The following is a 22,828-nucleotide window of genomic DNA, read 5'->3' on the forward strand; positions in this document are numbered from 1 at the left end:
CGATTCAGGGTGTGTGGCCCTTTAAATCTCGTGCTCCACGCCCACCGAGCTCGCGCTTGCCTTAAACAACATAAAAAAAGTTCAAACAGCTAATATAACCCTCAAAATGGATCTTTACAAAGTTTCTGTCATGCAGCATGTCTAATCGCGTAAGTACGGTGTTTATTTTGATGTTTACATTGATTCTGAATGAGTTTGAGGCTATGCTCCGTGGCTAACGGCTAATGCTACACTGTTGGAGAGATTTATAAAGAATGAAGTTTGTCATTTATGCATTATACAAACTGCAAGTGTTTAAAAATGAAAATAGCGACGGCTCTCTTGTCTCTGTGAATACAGTAATAAACGATGGTAACTTTAACCACATTTAACAGTACATTAGCAACATGCTAACGAAACATTTAGAAAGACAATTTACAAATATCACTAAAAATATCATGTTATCATGAATCATGTCAGTTATTATTGCTCCATCTGCCATTTTTCACTATTGTCCTTGCTTGCTTACCTAGTCTGTTGATTCAGCTGTGCACATCCAGACGTTCTGCCCTTGTCTAATGCCTTTCATAATGTTGGGAACATGGGCTGGCATATGCAAATATTGGGCGCGTACACCCCGACTGAGATTCACATGTTCTTCGGAGGTCTTTTAAACAAATGAAATTTATATAAGAAGGAGGAAACAATGGAGTTTGAGACTCACTGTATGTCATTTCCATGTACTGAACTCTTGTTATTTAACTATGCCGAGGTAAATTCAATTTTTGAATCTAGGGCACCTTTAAATATCAAATATCATCCAATACTGATAAATGTAAAACCGATAATTGATGCTGTATGTCTGTACTGTACATCAGTTGAACTGAATGAAACACTTCATAAAATCTTTATTAAGATCATTAGAGCTGCTTACTTTTTTACTGTTAAATTTTGCACATTTTGGTGTTTTCTCTCAACATTGTGGCAGAAGTACAAGTCCTTGACCTATCGACAAACAGTTTGTTTGAGTTCAACCTAAGTCTTCATACCTCAGTAACCAATCTGGTCTAAATGGTGGTATACGTCTCACAGATTGGTGAACACCAGCCAAACTCCAATCATGACTTTTATTCACAATATATTGAAACTGCACTGAAATGACTGGTGTGAGTTCATAATGAAATGAAGGCTATAGTATGAAGAATAATCTTTCCATTCTGACTCATACTTCTCAATGGAGACAGGCAAACTGAGCTGAAATACGCACAGTAAGAGGCTACAGGTACGAGCTGTACCTTTCCTCTCTCTGTGATGTGTGGCGTGAGAAACCTGACGCATTTCTGGGTTGAGACAGATGAAAGTGGGCGTGAGAGATCCAGCTTTCAAAGGGCTCAAAGTGGAACTCACGGGGCTCTTTGAAAAGCTGTCCATAAAAGGGTGAGAGAAGTCCCGTCTTCTCCTAAGCAAGTTTGCAGAAGTGGAACACAATGTTAAATTTCATCAAAGCGCTTGGGCTGAAAAGCTTGTATGGCCTGGGGTGTGTTCTTTCCGGTCCAACTTTTGATGGTTTTGTCACCCGTATGTCTAGACAAACTGGAAAGGAGGGAAAAATAAACCCAACACAATTGATTTTGATGACTTTCTGACCCAGTGGACATTGGGCCAAACTATCACTTTGTCACACTTTGTCAGTGCCACTGTGCTAGTGCTGAGTTTGGACTTCTAGATGCAATAAATTCACATTTGTACCAACACAGTATGTCAAAAGAGTGACTCCAACCATCATTAAACTTTTATACTTTGCTCCCAAAATGTCAAAATGATGGATTGCTGCAGCCCATCCTAAGGGCTCAATTGCAATCAGCCTGCCATTTTCATGCTGGAGCTTCTGAAATGAATTAAAATCTCAGAATTGACACACTGATCCATATTATTTGCTCTCTAATTGGCTCGTTGTCGACCCATGTTGTTAAACCTTGCATATTTTCAACTGTCAGCAGGCTTAAAAAGTGTTTATTTTAAGCATGTCAGAGTTGGTGGTTAAGCGTTGTATCTTTATCAAAGAATGTTCTGCAGATATACTGGATATTCATTTATCAAAAGCAGCATTTGTTTGGAGGTTTGTTGTGTATCTGTGTTTAATCATAGCATCTCACAGTTTGGTCTGTTTTCTTCGATCAGCCAAAGCAATACTGCTTTTATCTATTCTTCTGCTTTTCTACCTACACAGAATGTCGAATCTTGGCTGTTTTTCTCCATTTTTAATTAGCTGAATGATAAAACCATGAGGCAGTGGAAGTGTCTTGTGTTTATTTCATATGAGACTGTGAGAGCGTGCTCTTTTTTTTCTAGCACACAATAAATAGTGAGACATCATTGCTTAAATGAATTGAAATGAGACTGGGTTTTTGCAGCACAAATACAGGCTTTCTGTGTCTAATGGCACTCCTCCAGACTATCAATATCATCTCTGTTCCAATGCACAGGGCCAAGATATCTCATACTTCACAGCTTGCAAACAGAGGATGCCTCACAGACATGAAGTAACATGAATTTCTATGATGTTCATTTTTGTATATGTGTATACAATGACCATGTTTATCTGTCTGGGTCTTCCGGACCTAGAAGAGAGATAAGGAAGCACAACAACTCTCTAACCAAGTGTCAATTTTTGTGTATTTACTTGCACAGTTAGAGGGGTTTTAGTTTAGTTTGGTGTTGTTGGACTTTGAGATTACGGAGTGACTGAAACAATCTTTGCCGTGGAATACACTTGTTTGTTCACATTGAGTTGACAGTTTAAATGTTCTTGTGGCCATCTATTTATTTTCAAGATCTGATGTTTTCATTACAGCTATAAATCTGGAAACACAGAATGATATTCAAACTCACGTTAGACGCTTTTAACATTAAAGGTGCCCTAGAATTAAAAATTGAATTTATATTGGCATAGTTAAATAACAAGAGTTCAGTACATGGAAATGACATACAGTGAGTCTCAAACACCATTGCTTCCTCCTTCTTATATAAATCTCATTTGTTTAAAAGACCTCTGAAGAACAGGCGAATCTCAACATAACACCGACTGTTACGCAACAGTTGGGGTGTGCGCCCCCAATCTTTGCATATGCCAGCTCATGTTCAAAGCATTAGACAAGGGCAGGACGTCTGGATATGCACAGCTGAATCATCAGACTAGGTAAGCAAGCAAGAACAATAGCGAAAAATGGCAGATGGAGCGATAATAACTGACATGATCCATGATAACATGATATTTTTAGTGATATTTGTAAACTGTCTTTCTAAATGTTTCATTAGCATGTTGCTAATGTACTGTTAAATGTGGTTAAAGTTACCATCGTTTCTTATTGTATTCACAGAGACAAGAGCTGTCGTTATTTTCATTATTAAACACTTGCAGTCTGTATAATTCATAAACAACTTCATTCTTTATAAATCTCTCCAACAGTGTAGCATTAGCCATTAGCCACGGAGCACAGCCTCAAACTCATTCAGAATCAAATGTAAACATCCAAATAAATACTATACTCACATGATCCGACGCATGCATGCAGTATGCATGACGAACACTTTGTAAAGATCCATTTTGAGGGTTATATTAGCAGTGTAAACTTTGTTTATGCACTGTTTAGGGCAAGCGCGAGCTCTGTGGGCGGGGAGCGTGAGCATTTAAAGGGGCCACAACGTGAATCGGCGCATTTCTAATTATGCCCCAAAATAGGCAGTTAAAAAAATGAATTAAAAAAAAATCTATGGGGTATTTTGAGCTGAAACTTCACAGACACATTCGGGGGACACCTTAGCCTTATATTACATATTGTAAAAAAACGTTCTTCGGCACCTTTTAACTAAAGCACATAAACAGTACCTAATATTATCATTGCCATACTTTGTGTTGCTGTTCCAGCCCCAACGTCGCAGAGAAATAGAAACTGTTTTTTAAAATAGAATTGTTGCGTGTCGCCATTAAGACAGAAACTGTGATTAACATGGAAAAGATACCTTTTATCGCATGTCGCGGTGTTGCTTCGCGTCTGGTTAGGACACTGTGTCAGGTTGTTCCAAACCTTATGAATTTCTTTCTTCTGCTGAACACAAAGGAAGATATTTTGAAGAATGTCTGTAATCAAACAGTTGATGGTCCCCATTGACTTCCATAGTATTTTCTTCTTCTTCTTCTCCATACTATGGAAGTCAATGGGCCCCATCAACTGTTTGATTACCCATATTCTTCAAAATTTCTTCTTTTGTGTTCAGCAGAACAAATAAATTCACACCAGTTTGGAACAACTTGAGGGTGAGTAAATGATGACAGAATTTTCATTTCTTGGTGAACTATCCCTATAAGACTTTCTTGTTTTTCACCAATTTAGTTATAAGACTATTACAATGATCTAATTAATGTTCATGAGCCAGTCTGATAAGATTTCTAATTTATCCCTCCACACTTTTCAGATCATTCTTACGCCCTTGGTTGTAAGAGAATGATTTAACAAGTTAGGATTTGTGCCGGGTTCTGTTGACATTAGAAACAGGCGGCTGAAATTCTTGATTCTTTCTTGTGAAAGCTCAAAAAAGATTCTCTTTGTGTACTCTGACTTTTACTTAATCATCTCTTGACTCATCCCCAGAGAACATGCCCAGTGGCCACTGTTGCTTTACCCAGTTACAGAGGAGGTATAAAGGGGGGCATTGCTCATTAGCCTGAGCACTACTGACTGTAATTAAATTTAGCCCCAGAACAATGCTCATTCTTCCATGCTGTATTATTTCATCATTTGACTAATCATTAAATAAGCTTAATACAGTATCTCTCGTCTGGAGTTCCACATGAGAGGAGACGGTTGTTCTGGCCAGGAATGGGTGGTTTCAGAGGCAGCTATATGTGGCACAGATTTTCCTTCCAAAAACTATGCATTTTCACATTTTAATTTAAAGGAATACTTCACCCAGAAATTCTTCTTTTTTTTTTTTTTTTTTTTTTTAAATGGAATTCAGAAATTGTTGAATCTTGAATTTTAATATATAAATTAATTAATCAGAGCCACATGCCATGGCACCATATTTTCCATTATTATTCTTCCATTTTTGTTTAATTTAACAATAAAATGAAATAAAAACCAATGACATGGCACTGTAATTTTTAAATTATTATTATTATTATTATTATTATTAGTTTAATACCCTTGTATGGAAAAGATCTGATGATTCTTCAACATTTTCTTGAACATCATGAGGGTGAGTAAATAATGAATCATTTTAATTTGCAGGTCATCCCTTTGATTCAGAAGTGTAAAGATGCTTTGGGTGAAGCTGAATTACTCATGTAAACGTGATTTGGAGCTCAGTCTGAAGCACTTGTATTTCACATAAGTGGGGTATCAGACCCAAACACCAGTCATGCAGATGAGTTTGAGCCATGCCGCCTTGTGAATATCAGATGAGGCTGTCTAATGCTGTGGTTAAATGGTGTGTGCGGTGTCTGTTAATTCCATTGGCTTAAAGTGCAGCCTCATGAGTAATGATGTCACTGTACCAGCAGCGGCTGGTTTTATGATTGACTCGGAGTGTTTGGAGTACTTGTTCTTTCCATTGCTTCTGTTTTCACAGCACATGGCCAGCACACTTCCTCTGTCTGTTTATTCTGCTGTTATATTCCATGTACATGTGCTGCTTTCATGCTCCACTCACTCCGTTTTAGTTTCTTGTTTTGCCCTGGAGAAACAAATGCCTCCGGTTGTCTGTTGCGTTTTTAGAATCGCAATCTCCAATCTTATCAGTTTAGAAATGGGCGGCCTGAGCGTGACCCAGATTTTTGCTGCTGGCCTCTGTAATCATATGATATGACACACACTATTATGATATACAGAAATCTGTTGGAGTTTCCAATGTACTGAATTTATGTATGTCCAAAAGATCACTTATATAAAAAGCAATGAGTCCGGGGGCAGTCACACATTGCAGCTTATTCTGGCCATGAACTGCACATTTAGACAGGAAAAGAACTGACATATACATCGACCAGACACAGTTTGTTTTGTTTTTATATGATGTTTGTTTTAGATAGATTGGTGTAAATGAAGCCGTCTATGCATCAAACGGACAGTATACCCACCAGCTTTTGGCCGTTCTGTGACCAATTATCTCTGTTAGATTTTTTTTTGTTTCACATTAACATATAAATGAAAACACATTACCTGTTTTGTATAAAAAAATTAATTATGAGCTTGTATATGGCATATGGCCTCCCAGAGGTTAGCATCAGTAAGCAATGTCTTTATAAAAGCCTCTAGCCAGCATTGTTTCTGAGGCATGATTACACTTTTATCCTTTAGAAGCAATTGCTCAGTATTGATTGATGTGATTTCAATAGAAGAAAGGTGAATTCAGAAACCTCATTTATTCCTTTTGTGATTTACTGTTCTTAAGTGGATGAAGATAAATGTTTGTTTCTACAAACAAAGGAAAAACTTGACCTCTGCCAGTTTTCTTATTCTTACCCTCTTTATTTGTTTGTTTTTGTCCTGCTGGATCAATTCATACCTTGGGACACATGTAGGATTGTTTAGTACCCCTTTGGCATAAACTGTGTTGCTGTAGAAACAAGAGAACAAAGATTGCATTGACATACATAACCCCTCCTTCCTTTCTTCCTTCAAGAAACATTTATTATTATTATCAATTATTACATTTAAAAATATATTAAAATATAAAATGGCAATTTTAAATTGTAGTTATATTTCATAGAGCTGCATGATTAATCGTTTCAATTCAATTCAAAAATCCACACAATCTTATTCCTAAATGACAACGATACGGCTATGTCTATTAAGCCTTTGACAAATATGATCACAGCGATTCAGATCTGCGTTGGTGCTTGAGCCAGAGAGAGCAGTTGTCATATTAAGGTATGAAACAGCTTCACAAACAGTCTTTTCAACTACACAGTATCATTATTTCTGTTACAATAATTAAAATGATCACAGAAGTACTGGGAAAAGAGCTTATAGTTCAGATATAAACACTGATGTCTATGGTGGTGATCAAAATAGAGTTAGGGGGCACGGTTCGCATGAAAAACTGGTAATGTGAAAGCTGTTTCCTTTAAAAGAGTTTATTTGTAAGCAGCAGAAAGCTGCGTTCATGCAACACACATACAGTAGACGCAAGTGTCGTTGCATCACTGCGCATAATAGCACCAAATTAATAAAAAAAAAAAAAAAAACATATTGACCGTGTTCTGTTTTCTATCATGTGCCATGCACATTTGTGATGACTTATAATGAACGCAAATATGCCAGATTTCGATAGAATTAAATGAGTGTGAAACCAGACCAACGCTGCGGGGGGCGCCAAGAACAATCAGATTCAGACCGCAGCAAACGTACACTGTGTGAAAGCCCCCTAAAACACATTTTATAAGTAAAATGACACTTCATATTAAGGGTTAGTTCACCCAAAAATGAAATTTCTGTCATTCATTTCTCACCCTCATGTCGTCCCAAACTCTTAAGACCTTCGTTCATCTTCGGAACACAAATTAAGATATTTTTGATTAAATCCGAGGGTTTCTGAACCACACATAGGCAGTAATGTCATTGCACCTTTTGTAACGCAGGACAAAGAACATGGAAGCGCTGAACAGCATTCAATATGTCAACTGCATTTGACAACAATTCAAATTGTTAAATAAAGTTGTTATTTTTGTTTTGTTTTTGCATACAAAAAGTATTGTTGTCGCTTCATAACATTAAGGTTGAACCACTGGAGTCACGTGGACTATTTTAATAATGTCTTTAATACCTTTCTGGACCTCAGAAGGTGCAGTGACGTTGTTGTCATACTGTGGTTCAGAAATCCTCGGATTTCATCACAAAATATCTTAATTTGTGTTCTGAAGATGAACGAAGGTCTTACGGGTGTGGAACAACCTGTGAGTAATTAATGACAGAAATTGTATTTTTGGGTGAACTAACCCTTTTAAGATTCTGTTATATTGGTACACCAGTAGGTGGCGACAAGTGACTATTAAAAATGTATTTGTCATTGAATCATTAATTCAAGAGATTTGTTCAAAAGTGTTGATTCATTGAATCACATTTTAATAAAATAAGTGAAGTCATCATGAATGAGTCATTGAATCATTCATTTAACTGATTTTTTAAAGGTACACTATAGTGTACATGTAACCTTTTTCTTCAAAATTTACAAAATTTATATAATGAGCAAGTACATCGAAGAGTCCATCACTATCAGCGTTTATATTCAGACTATTTTAGACCGGGCTGGACAACTGCTGCAGAGTGACTCGTCATATATATAAACAGAGAGAAGTAGCTCCGGCTACAATGTTCTTCAGATGCATGCAATTTTGTTTATTAACCACTATAGAGCACCAAACGTTACATAGTGTCTTTAAAATAATTCAAATTAACTAAATATTTTTAAATAGACTTAAGCAATTAACATTTTGTCAGAACATCTAGTAAATTACATGTCATTTTGTTGTCTATTCATAATTATGAGTGAATCGTGATCTCTATGTTAAAAAAAAAAAAAAATGTGATTCTCAATTTATCCATAATTGTGCAGCGCCATTTCATGATATTACTGTATTTTGATCAAATAAATGCAGCCTTAAGAGCATAAGAGACTGCTTACAAAAGCTGAAAATCGGTACCACTTTACATTAAGGTTTCATTTGGTAAAATTAGTTAACTACATTAGTTAACAGGAACTAAGAATGAACAAGACTTCTACACCTTTTCTCCTATTAATCTTAATTTCTAATCTTAATCTGTTAATTTTTTAAAAAGTCAAAAGTTGTATCTGTTAACAGTAGAATGCACTGTGAACTAACACAAACAGACAATTGTGAGCAATAATGAACAATTGTATTTTTATTAAATAACAATAAAAGCAGTTAACAAATGCTGTAATAATACATTGCTCATATTTATTTGTCAACGAATGCATTAACTAATGTTAAACGAGACCTTATTGTAAAGTGTTGCCAAGATATCTTACTGACCCCAATCTTTCGGACTGGTAGAGTGGTTGTGAGATGATACTTGTTTGCTCTGCACAAGTAAATTTGTTTTAACCTCATCCTGCGTTTATCTCTGATCTTCTCTTGAATGTAGGAGGAGGGTACGTAATGAGATTAGTCTGGACCTTGTTTACCAGTTCTGATCATATCAAGCCCTGCTGTCTTGACTGAATTACAAACGCAAGTAAGTTTAAACACCCCACTTACCAATTAACCAATAAATCCAGAATTACCATCTCACTCATCCAGACTGCGTCGGGCTGATTCATGCCTGCGAGGGATGCTGATTTGTGTGTTGAGGTCATCAGTAGGCCAAGGAGCTGCCTGCCGAATTACTTGGAAGCCGCTGTGGTTTGCTCTGTTAATGATCTGTCATTTTAAATGGTCCACGTGTGAGAATTCATCTCGCATGCCTCACCAGCAGCAATTCCCTCTGAATCTTCACTGGCTATTTCCATTCATAGCATGGTGAGACCACATTATGCCTCTTAATGACTTGTGTGAGGTCTGGCGGTTTACAATGAAAGCAGAGGTGCATGAGATTAGTTCTCTATTGATTTGGCCTTAAGAAGATAAGACACACTAACATGTTTAAAGAGAGTTTAATCCTGAATAACCAAGGCTTGTCTATTCATAAATAACCATGATGCATTTTTAATGCTCTAAATTGTTTCTCTAAAAGCAGTCATTACCAATTAACCTAGTCTAGACGAACAGGGGGATTTTAAAATTTGAGAGCGGTGCTTTGTTTATAATTGATTAGTGATTCATAAACTGATTCAGACTAAACAAAACACTTCTAAATCACATTATAAACAGACTGACCACACTAACATCTCACATGTTTGATGTGAATGCTGATTATGCAATCATAATCATTTCAGCTGTTGCAGACCGTCTGTCTGAAGTAAATGATTTTTCCCTCACAGATATCATATTTGTGAGTGGATTGTTATTTGTTATATAACCTTTGATCATTACATATAAAGCCAGCTTGTGATGTTTTCGGTTCAGGGATTAGAAGTGGCTCACGGAACAAAAGCAACTGGAATATTTTGCACAACAAAATAGAAGATTTGACAAAAAATCATTGTTTTTGAAATTGTTTAAAGCTGGTAACCAGTATTTTGTTCTGATAACTTTTCATTAAAAAAAAAAAATAAATTCACAGGAAGCTTTCAGAATGTGTGTGTGTGTGTGTGTGTGTGTGTGTGTGTGTGTGTGTGTGTGTGTGTGTGTGTGTGTGTGTGTGTGTGTGTGTCTGTGTCTGTGTCTGTGTGTGTGTGTGTGTGTGTGTGTGTGTGTGTGTGTGTGTGTGTGTGTGTGCGTGTGTGCTTAATGTAATTGTAAACATTTAAAGAAACACTTAATATTAATGCAATTAATGTCCTATAACTTAATTACATTTTCCATCACCTAATCTAAAGTGAGAATTATTTACTCCTAATAACCATTAATAAATCCTTTACTACTGGTTTAAAATACAGTACATCACTTATATGGTTAATAAGTTGTTAAAAAAGCATAAAAACATTATCTAACTCTTCATATATTAGCTACTTAATAATATTTTTGTTTATTACAGTAACATAGTATGAAGAACTCACTATTTATATATAACCTATTAATATATTAATATTAATAGGCTACAATATATATATATATATATATATAGTAGCCTATTAATATTAATATATATATAGTAGCCTATATATATATATATATATATATATATATATATATATATATATATATATATATATACTACTATATATATATATATATGTAGCCTATTAATATTAATATATTAATAGGTTATATATAAATAGTGAGTTCTTCATACTATGTTACTGTAATAAAAATATTATTAAGTAGCTAATATATGAAGAGTTAGATATATATATATATATATATATATATATATATATACATACATACATACAGTACAGTCCAAAAGTTTGGAACCACTAAGATTTTTAATGTTTTTAAAAGAAGTTTCGTCTGCTCACCAAGGCTACATTTATTTAATTAAAAATACAGTAAAAAACAGTAATATTGTGAAATATTATTACAATTTAAAATAACTGTTTTCTATTTGAATATATTTCACAAAGTAATTTATTCCTGTGATGGCAAAGCTGAATTTTCAGCATCATTACTCCAGTCTTCAGTGTCACATGATCCTTCAGAAATCATTCTAATATGCTGATCTGCTGCTCAAGAAACATTTAATGTGTACAATTGTACAAAATATTTGTGTACAATATTTTTTTTCAGGATTATTTGATGAATAGAAAGTTCAAAAGAACAGTGTTTATCTGAAATCTAATCTTTTGTAACATTATAAATGTCTTTACTGCCACTTTTGATTGATTTAATGCATCCTTGCTGAATAAAAGTATTCATTTCTTTAATTTCTTTTCAAAAAAATAAAAATAAAAATTCGTTACTGACCCCAAACTTTTGAACGGTAGTGTATAATGCTACAGAAGCTTTGTATTTCAGATAAATGCTGTTCTTTTGAACTTTCTATTCATCAAGGAATCCTGAAAAAAAAAGTACACAACTGTTTTCAACATTGAAAATAATCATAAATGTTTATTGAGCAGCAAATCAGCATATTAGAATGATTTCTGAAGGATCATGTGACACTGAAGACTGGAGTAACGATGCTGAAAATTCAGCTTTGATCACAGGAATAAATTACTTTGTCAAATATATTTAAATAGTACACAGTTATTTTAAATTGTAATAATATTTCACAATATTACTGTTTTTTACTGTATTTTTAATTAAATAAATGTAGCCTTGGTGAGCAGACGAAACTTCTTTGAAAAACATTAAAAATCTTAATGGTTCCAAACTTTTGGACTGTACTGTATATATATATATATATATATATATATATATACATATATATATATATTAGACTACAATATATAAACTGTGAATTTATTTATAAAATAATAGTTTGGAAATGATTTGTAAGTACTTTATTACTGTACTGTATTCCTTATAAAGTGTTACCCATTCATCTACACAAACTGACCTCTAACCGCGTCTTTCAATCAGCATTTTATTTTTTACATATGTCACAGAATAGTGGAAAAAAACGTGTATGCTGCATTCAAAACACGATCAGATGAAGGTATCTCAGTAGACAGGATGTGACCTTTGGATTCAGATTTGCCTTGTTGTCTTCCCACCTCCATTTTCTGTCTGCTGAGGCAGCATTTTTCATCTTTTGAACGCAGCCAACATGAACACATCACAAAGTCTGTCATGTCAGTACACACACAGTGTGAGGCACAAACTGCCAACTTGTTTTTACAGGCTCTGAGATCACCTTGATTTGTGTGTGAGAGGAATGTAACACGTGGTTAAGTGCAGTGGACCAGTCATTACTTATTTTACAACTTGAATTACATTTTATTTCCTATTGCTTTTCACAGGGCTATACAGGCCATGAAATCAAGCAAGCTTTTCCATCCCTATAAAACAAATCACTGCCTTCTGCAATCATCTGCTCTCTAACAGCCAGCGCAGAGATAGCCCTTAGCAAGACTTGTTGCGCCATTTAAAGCCGCTTGTGATCCTATTCTTTCTGACAGCTAACGACAGACACTTAGTTCAAGAACACATGTGGAGCTAGTCGCTCATGCAGAGCGTTTCACTGGGCTCTGAACGATACAGTCTTTTACTGGCCCTGCGTTTGTCTTTGCCTGTAATTTCTTGTTCGTAAATATATTAATTATGTACGTCTAAATTAAACGGAAGCCTAGCAAGTCTTCAGATCAATTGACTCCCTCAGCAATCACTAATGAATGTGTCTCTACTGAAAGACACAAGCTGTATATACCTAATTATTTTACTTGATAATCATTAGTAGTGTTCCTGCTGCTTTATTGGCTGGATTATTTGTTTTACTGCTATTCTGTAAATTACTTTTAAAGCAAAGGCAATAGTGCTGTTACCCACTTTTAATTAAGGTCCTTTTTTCATCCGTATGGCAGATTCAGGAAATTTTATGCCTCCAATCTCATTGCACTGAGAATTCAATATGAGTTTATATGGGGCTGAGCAATAAGGAGGGCCCCATGCTCTGCTGTGATATATTGAACGTTGCTCTTGCAAATTCAGCTCATGAATATATAACCAAAGTAAAGGTATATAGTCTTGGAAGTATTATGAAGAATTGGCAAACTTACAACATTGTTGAAAAGAGTTTAATATTTTCCGTGATGCATCTTTCTTGCTTTGTTAAACAAAAAGAAAAATGAAATGGAAATCTTTTATAATGTTACAAAAGTCTTTACTGTCACTTTTGAAGAATTGAATACATCCTCGGTAAATAAAAGTATCAATTTCTTATACTGGGATCTCAACTCATGTATGGAGTGTTATATGGTAATACTCAAAAAAACAAATAAAAAAAACACTTGCATATTGCTTCTATCTATCTATCTATCTAGACAGACAGACGGATGGACGATAGATAGATAGATAGATAGATAGATAGATAGATAGATAGATAGATAGATAGATAGATAGATAGATAGATAGATAGATAGATAGATAGATAGATAGATAGATAGATAGATAGATAGATTGATTGATTGATTGATTGATTGATTGATTGATTGATTTTTGAGTATTACCATATAACACCCCAGACATGACTTGAGAGGCCAGTAGTAGGACAGCATGGCCTCTATCTCAGTGGGATCCTCAACAGGAGGTCTGCTCACACTTTAACATCTTACTCATTGTGACATTTGTGGCTCTATTGCTATTTGCTAATTTAAGAGAAAAACAGGAAATAAACTCTAGATAGCCATGCAGTTGTAAGCTCCAGTAAGCTCTTACATTCCTGTGATGCATTATAGCCACATTGTTTTACTCAAACATATTGTTTTTGTTTTTCTAATATATTGCTTTTCTTTTCTATTCTATCTCATAACCTGAATATGTCTCATTAGATTTTAATAATGGATGTAAAAAAGCACATCTTGTCCTCTCAAAACATCTCTCAGAATGAACTACCATCTAAACACCTCTCAGAATGCGCTGCCATCTAAAGATTATAACTGCATGGCTATCTGTTTAGATGGTAGTTCATTCTGAGAGCTACCATCTAAACACCTCTCAGAATGAACTACCATCTTAATAATGGATGTAAAAATGCACATCTTGTCAGCTCAAAACACCTCTCAGAATGAACTACCATCATAAAGATTGTCATGTAATGAATAGTTGCATGGTTGCATCTGATTTATTTAAAATTTGTTTTGTTTCCTAAGAATATTGAATAAATATAGACGGTGCAAATGTTAAAGTTATAGGGTGTGAGTCACAAGTGTGTGAATGAAGTTATGCAGGCTGAAGAATCCCTCTAGGGACGGGTGGAGGATACAACTGACATTTGTGGCAGTTCAATTTGGTTAGTCAGTGTGAAGGCATCTGTGTATAATAGTGATGGAGTCAGCGTGTTAGAGCTCCACATTTCTGTCAGAAACAATATGTCTTTGTTTGACTGAAAGTCAAAAAAAAAAAAAAAATCAGTGATAATATAGCCCATCTTCTCTAGTTTTGCAGCCTGGTAAATACATCAGCTTAGCTGTTGTTTGATAACCAAGATACACAAAAAAAAAAATAGAATTATAGAAAGATGCTTACAAACTGTACATGGAATCTGTTTTGTGCTGCATTTATGCTTAGCTATTTCTTTATACACCTTTTCCACAGATTCTAAATTTTACAAGGATGTTGCAATTTCTGGTTACAGTCACAATGCTTTATTCCATTAGTTAAAGTGAAGTTATTAGTGAAGTGCTTGCTTAGAAGAAAAATCAAGCCATCTCTATCTACTGTATTGTAGGAGTTACAGTGGAATACAATCTGCAGAAGCTGCAGAGCACAAAATGACAGTTTTTTTTTTTACAAGACAAGCACTTAACATTGTGTCAAGTACAGTACACACTCTACATGTAAATTAAAAAAATATTCAGAACTGAAGTGTCCTTAAAAATGTATTAAAAACACTTAATATAAAAAATAGGGTAGTTGATGTGTGCTATATTGTGCATGCCTTGTTGATAGTATTTAACTCAATAAACAACATAAAAATGATGGTAACGCTTTAGTATGGAGAACACATTATCTATTATCTATTAACTATGAATTTTCCCTCAATAAACTCCTAATTTACTGCTTATTAATAGTTAGTAAGGTAGTAGGGTAACACTTTACTTGAAGGGGTGTGCATATGACACCTTCATAATCATGACATGACACGTGTCATGAATATGAAGGAGGTTTTATGAATGTTTATGACAACTGTCATTAAGTGTCATTCGCTCAATTATGTCATTTTTAATGCAAAGATGACATTTGAGATGTCCGAGTTATGACAACTTGACATAAACCAATACATCGTAACCTGTCAGTGTCTTTGTCATGACAACTTGACATCATTTAGCTTTATGGGTTAACATTGCATTAAACTGTCATGTAGTTGGTTTTGACATGAGGCCATTATAATAGTGTCATAAATATGTATCTTGAGCTCAAGTACAGTGGTACAAATTGAACTTGTTATTAAAATGTCATTAAGTGACAATACTCTGACAAATAATTTTATAACAGCGTCATGACTATTTTTCATTTCATGTTTTTTTGTTTTTGTTTTTTGTTTTTTTAAGTTTCCACCAACAGAAGGTCAGATAATAGACAATTTCAAATTTCGTAAAAAAAGATGACACTGTTATAAAATAATGGTAACACTTTATTTTAGGGTCTTTTAACTAGTTACTTATTACTATTAGCATTCATATGGCTAAAATATTGGCTATTTATTAGTACTTATAAAGCACATATTAATGCCTTATTCTGCATGATCTTATTCTACATTCTTAATCCTACCCAATACCTAAACCTAACAATTAACTATAATAAGCAGTAAATTAAGAGTTTATTGAGGGAAAAGTCATAGTTAATCGTTTATATATGTGTTCCCTATACTGAAGTGTTACCAAAATAATGTAAAGTAATGTTAACCCATAAAGCTAAGTAGTTTTTTTTAAGTTTGATAATTAATCTCCTATATCATGTTTATGACAGGTTATGATGTTTTGCTAATGTCACGTTGTCATGACAAAGACACTGACAGGTTATGATGTGTTGGTTTATGTCAAGTTGTCGTAACAAAGACATCTCAAACAATGTCATCTTTGCATTAAAAATGACATAATTGAGCGAATGACACTTAATGACAGTTGTCATAAACATGCATAAAACCTCCTTCATATTCATGACACGTGTCATGTCAAGATTATGAAGGTGTCATGTCAGTCTTATGCACACCCCTTCAAGTAAAGTGTTACCGGTAGGGGTAGTGTTTAAGTTTAGGTATGGTTTGGATTTAGGCATGTAGAATATGGTCATGTAGAATAAGGCATTAATATGTGCTTTATAAACAGTACTAATAAACAGCCAATATGCAAGCTAATAAGCAACTAGTTAAAAGCAGTTGACACAATGAACGCAATTCAGTACTTAAGTGTTCTACGCCAGAACGCTGACTCATTATTGGCCGGCTCCTGAGTCAGCATCACACGCATGCGTCATGCTGCTCACGTGTACAGCATTGGCCAATACTGAGCCACCGTTCGGACTTAAACATGGAAGCCTGCACTACATTCAATATGTCAACAGTGTATGACAACTATTCAAATTATTAAATAAAGTCATTATTTTGTTTTGTTTTTGCACACAAAAAGTATTCTCGTCACTTCATAACATTAAGGTTGAACCACTATAGTCACATGAACTCTTTTAAATATGTCTTTAGTAGAGGATGACCGATTCATCGGTTTTGCCGATTAATCGGCACCGATAGTTGATTGGTGGAACAATCGGTTATCGGCACAAATCCATTCCAATAGTTTTTCCGAATTGCATCCATTGCCGGAGTGGTTGAGAAGGGTGCGCTATCATTACACAGCATGAGAGTGCTGAGGAAGGATCTGCTGGCATTATACAGAATGAGAGCCTCGTGTTATTTGTAATGACGTGATGCTGCGCGGAGAGCGCTGACATATCAGATGCACGTTTGAAACACAGACAGTGAAATGGTGTGAATACAGAACACTACAGCACATTTTGCCATATCATTATAAAGTAATCAGTTTGTTAACTAGGTGCTGCATTAGCAGAGAAAAACAGCAGTATGTTTACCGTCAATGCTGAGAGGACGCTAATACTAGTACCTCAAGCAGTTAAAACAATGTGACAAAAACACATGCAAACCCGACCCAAATGTTTAATGTTGCAAGTGTTACCAACTATTTGCATTAATTTATATCCATCATTGCACATGCATATAGAAGTTGCATATTTAAAGTTAGTGACGTGATTGCTTTCTCAACATTGAAATGTTAACTTAAATCAGAAACACATTCGATTTCAGTTCTTTTTTTTGTCATCACTGCAATACATATTTTGTTATTTCGATTAGATGATGTGTTAGAAGCAAATAAAGATATACATATATGTCATTTTAATGCTCTGGCCTTTGCGTAGATATTTAAAGAAGGCCATCTTTAAGCATGACTGTTTGGATTTATATGAAATGGTAACACTTTACAACACTTTAATATATTCATATTTATATATTTATTTCATTTTGCACATTTGCACAACACTATTGGTTGATTCGGTTTTTGGCAAGTACGGCCCAACCTAGTTAGCGGTATCGGTAAAATCCACAATCGACCTCTAGTCTTTAGTAGCTTTCTGGACCTCAAAACGTGCAATGACATTGCTGCCAATGTGTGGTTCAGAAACCCTCGGATTTCATCAAAGATATCTGAATTTGTGTTCCGAAGATGAACAAAGGTCTTATGGTTCATGTAATTAATGACAGAAATATCATTTTTGGGTGAACTAACCCTTTAAGGACTGTTCCACAGGTGCATGTGCAATAACTGTTTATGGTTCTTTGAATAAGCTGTAATAACATTGTTTAGACTCTTTCCAATAATGATTAGTAAAGCTTATTTGGATTTTACAAAATCTTCAGTATCTTGAAAAAGGGAGTTTAACTTCGACATTACATTTTAATTTTGCACACTGAACCTGTGTGAGCTTTCAAATGGCTCCAGTGTTGTGTAGCTTATACAGTGAACAGAAACAGAAAGCTGGCAAACGGAAACAGGGAGTGATCATGGCAGCACCCATCAGTTGTTCAAGAAACCAACTTGTGTATAGCTACACAGTGCTAATCAGAGACACGGTCAAACTATTCCAAACAGGAACAGACGCGCTTTGAGAACAGTGGGAAAGTTCTGTTAGTGGTTTTGTGCACATGTTGTGGTTCAGCCCAAACTCAGATGAAAGTCAGTGGAGGTTTATAAACCAACCAGAACTGTGCAGCCCATCTGTCTTTAGCTCCACAGCTTCCTGTGAACTTCAACCACTTGCTATTTCTGCTGCAATCAAACGTTTTTTGCTTATTGTTTCTTTCTTTTGGCTCATTGTCACCTAACCCTGCCTCCAATTTAAATATTTTGGAGCATCCATCCGTGTTTGAAAGGTTCATTAACATATCTAACTTGAAAGGCAATCCGATCCATCTCCCGTGTTTCCGACGCACGAGGGCGTGTGGAGGCAGCTTGTCACGCAGCGTGTCGCCCACCTCAGATAGTCAACAGACTGAGTAAAAAAGGGGCGGTGATGCATTTCCCCTGGATCTTCACGCTGATGTGTTGATGATGATCTGTTATGTACGCTGCCTTCATGTCATTGTGCTTCCTGTCAGCTAGAGTTTTACCCTCATTCTTTCACCCAGGCTTCTCAAACCGTTGATCAGCGGCTTGTAATATTTCACCCTCTGAAATAAAATTCAAAGAAATGAATGGCAGGAATATCTCAGAAGCATTCACGGCATGCAGGCAGCACTAGACTCTTTAAGTAGAATGAATGAATTCATCATGAAATGAAAAAGCCGGTCTTTGAGACCGCATCCTCTCTTAAATTACCACACTCCAGCAAAATACAAATTGATTTATTCTCCACATTATAATAATTTTTCCACCATCCAGACCACTGAGGGGTTGGACTTGAAAGCCTCTCGAGGAAGCTCTTGCGGAAAGTGTCTTTGTGTTTCGTCAGATGGCCACAGACCCTGCTTTTCATGTTGCTGTAATGTCTTTGGACGTATCATCTCCCCTTAGAGTGGAATAAGCTTTACAAGTCTGACAGATTTTCCTCTTGTGATAGGTGTGTCATGTGGCAGCAGGCGTTCGGGAAACACAGTGTTGTCTTTCTTCATCTACATGACCACAAGCAGTTTGTATCAGACCTCACTGGGCCTCTCTGTTGACTAAACCACAGTCAGTTTGCATATTGGCTGGGTCTGCTTTAGGAAAACACTCATTTTAGGTGGCAAGAACAAACTGTACTACCTCATTTTGTGATGCTGTATCACTCGTTTATGTTTTCATGGAGTATACATGCAGCAGCTAAATGAGAAATTTTAAGTTCATTAAGTCCAAAAATTGCCATTGATATAAAGGTATATATATCCCCACATACATACACACTCTAAATAAGTACATTGCATATACTTTTATTGTTTTTATATACAGCTAGTTATAACCTAACCCTACTGCTACTGCTTTTTTAAAAATTAAAAAAATCTTTATTTGCAGCATTTACCAGCAGGGGATAAATGTGTGCCGACTGAATGCTAGTCAGCCAAACTTTAAAGGGTTAGTTTACCCAAAAATGAAATTTCTGTCATTAATTACTCCCCCTCATGTTGTTTTAGAGTCGCACGTCCTTCGCTCATCTTCAGAACACAAATTAAGATATTTTTGATGAAAAAAACCTCTTGGATTTCATCAAAAATATCTTAATTTGTGTTCTGAAGATGAGCTTTATTTGCAGCATTTACCAGCAGGGAATAAATGTGTGCCAACTGAATGCTAGTCAGCCAAACCTTAAAGGGTTAGTTTACCCAAAAATGAAATTTCTGTCATTAATTACTCCCCCTCATGTTGTTTTAGAGCTGCAAGTCCTTCGCTCATCTTCAGAACACAAATTAAGATATTTTTGATGAAATCCAAGAGGTTTTTTTTATCTCCCATAGAAAGCAATGTAATTACCGTCATTCAATGTCCAGAAAAGTAGTAAAGACGTCATTAAAATAGTCCATGTGACTACAGTGGGTCAACCTTAATATTATAAAGCGACGAGAATACTTTTTGTGCGCCAAAAAACAAAATAACGACTTTATTCAACAATATCTTCTCTTCTGTGTCATTCTCCTACGCTGTTTACGTTCAGTGTTTCCAGGTTCTATGTAAGAACGCCGGCTCAGTATACAGTGTAGGAGTAAACCGCGTAGGAGAATGACACTGAAAAGAAGAAATAGTGGAATAAAGTAGTTATTTTTGTTTTGTTTTTGCACACAAAATGTATTTTCGGCGTTTCATAACATTAAGATTGAACCGCTGTCACATGGACTATTTCGCTACCTTTCTGGACATAGAATGACGGTAATTGCTTTCTCTGGGGAATAAAAAAAACCTCTTGGATTTCATAAAAAAAAAAAAAATTCTTAATTTGGTTTCCGAAGATGAACAAAGGTCTTACGGGTTTGGAACCACATGAGGGTGAGTAATTAATGACAGAAATTTCAATTTTGGGTAAACTAATCCTTTATTTTCAGCTTTAGACATCAAGCCCATGGACCGTTGGATTGAACATCTGATGCATATGGCACAGGAAATGGAAAATACTTCAGGAGTTTCAAAGTCATCAATTGCTTGAATTCTCCAAGATTTCCGGAAGATGTATATGTTGCGTTCTTTAATGGTCTGCCTGGAAACAAAACCTGTTCATGGAAGAAGCCATTGTGTTTACAACTGTGAAAATGAGCGCTTATCAGGATCAGCTAAATGCTGGATTTTCCAGTTCACAGCACCATTGTTCCGCCATTGTTGCAGTAAACTTGCACAATGTTCTTGAATGAATTGTATGCTATTCTGTTATTGTGAGGACGTCTACTTTACATTTTCATGCCCCTAATGCTGAACTAAAACTGTTACTGGCTGCTTTACATGTCTGTAAGACATCCTCTTGGGCGGTCCTTGGCCAATGAAAGCTGTTGTGGAGTCCAGACCGTCTGCCGTCACCTGCCAGTTTCAGAAAAAAATAGTTAAAGCCTTAAACAAGGGTGCCAAATCCTATTCATTAAGATCTGCCTTCCTACAAAGTTCAGTTCCAATCCTGCTCTAACACACCTGCCTGTAATTATCAAGTGCTCCTGAAGATCTTCATTAGCTGGTTCAGGTGTATTTGATTAGGGTTGGAGCTGAACTTTGCAGGAAGGTAGATCTCCAGGAACAGGATTGGGCACCCCTGGCACAAAGCCTTTTTCAGCAGCTGCAAAGAGGAAATCAATGGGAAATGGCTCAGTATGGTTCATGGCACATTCAAGGGCCATTTGCACGACACCGTTTTCAACTAAAAACTGAAAACTTTTAATGCGTTTTGGCCGTTCATTTACACGACAGCGGCGTTTTGGTGGTCTGAAAACACAAGCTTTTGAAAACGGGTTTCAAAGTGCAAGGTTTTGAAACCGGTCTCTGTGTAAACAACAAAAACGCGAATCTGTGAAAACGATGACAACATGCGCATTACACGTTCAGTTTATAGTGTTTCATCGCCATCTAAAGTCCTGCCAGCAGAATACAGCGTTTTTAGTCATTTTCACGGATTCGTATGAATAGGTATGGAAGTAATTTAATAACAAATGTTTTTGAAATAAAAAGCTTGTTGAATTGCACTAACTGAAAAAAAAACATGCATCACATTAGCTGTGCTTGCATTTAGATGCATTGTATTTTTAAGGCTTGCATTTTTATGGGCTGAAATTCAACATGGTCGTATATTTAAGCTGTGAATATTTCAATTAAAAATATTTCACACACATTTTCATTATTAAAAATTCAATAATTTATATTCACCTTTCAGATTTCACTTCCAAAAGTCACTGTACGAGTCCATTAAGCTGTGTTAAGAGTTTTATATGTCCTGATGGCAGGGGAATCCTATGACGGATGAGGGAAACCATAGTATTACAACACTGCGTGGCTGAATTAAACACTGAATTAAACATAAATGCAGCTTTTGTGTCTTTATCAGCTTTTCTGCATTTATACTAGCCCTGATAATCATCACACATTCACTTACCGCTTGCTCCATTTCTGTAAATCCGTTTTTATGAATAAATGATGACTTACTAGCCGTTGCTGGTCTTTGTAAACAGCCGCTAGCGGCACCTGCTGGTGAAGTCGACTAACAGCAGATGGAGATCATGCATCGGCACTCTACTGCTTTTCTTGCAGTTCCCCTGATGTGAAATGTTGAATTTTCTGTCGAATTTGAACCACTGAATTTGTGGAAGCGAATTTGTAAAGCGAAATAAAATGGACTGAAAATTGCTAGTCGAATTTTATAGGTTGTATTTTCAAACAGAATGAATATTTTGGAAGTGAAATCTGAAAGGTGAAAATAAATTATTGAATTTTTAATAATGAAAATGTGTGTTTTAATTGAAATATTCACAGCTTAAATATACGACCATGTTGAATTTCATCCCATAAAAATGCAAGCCTTAAAAATACAATGCATCTAAATGCAAGCACAGCTAATGTGATGCATGTTTGTTTTTTTTTCAATTAGTGCAATTCAACAAGCTTTTTATTTCAAAAA

At 35.5% G+C, this 22,828-nt stretch overlaps 1 protein-coding gene across 5 annotated transcripts in view; it reads left to right on the forward strand.

Moving 5' to 3' along the window:
• Positions 1–22,828, forward strand: part of mid2 (midline 2) — a 163,397-nt gene that overhangs the window by 34,472 nt on the left and 106,097 nt on the right. For 3 of the 5 annotated variants that reach the window (XM_048176766.1, XM_048176764.1, XM_048176770.1), the window contains exon 2: positions 9,144–9,233. The exons of the other annotated variants lie outside the window; for them this stretch is intronic. The gene's annotated coding sequence lies outside the window, so the exon portion shown is untranslated. The remainder of the gene's footprint in view (positions 1–9,143; positions 9,234–22,828) is intronic. 5 annotated transcript variants of the gene reach the window in all.

The sequence above is a fragment of the Megalobrama amblycephala genome, linkage group LG23 (genome assembly GCF_018812025.1).
Source record: "Megalobrama amblycephala isolate DHTTF-2021 linkage group LG23, ASM1881202v1, whole genome shotgun sequence".
NCBI lineage: Eukaryota > Metazoa > Chordata > Actinopteri > Cypriniformes > Xenocyprididae > Megalobrama > Megalobrama amblycephala.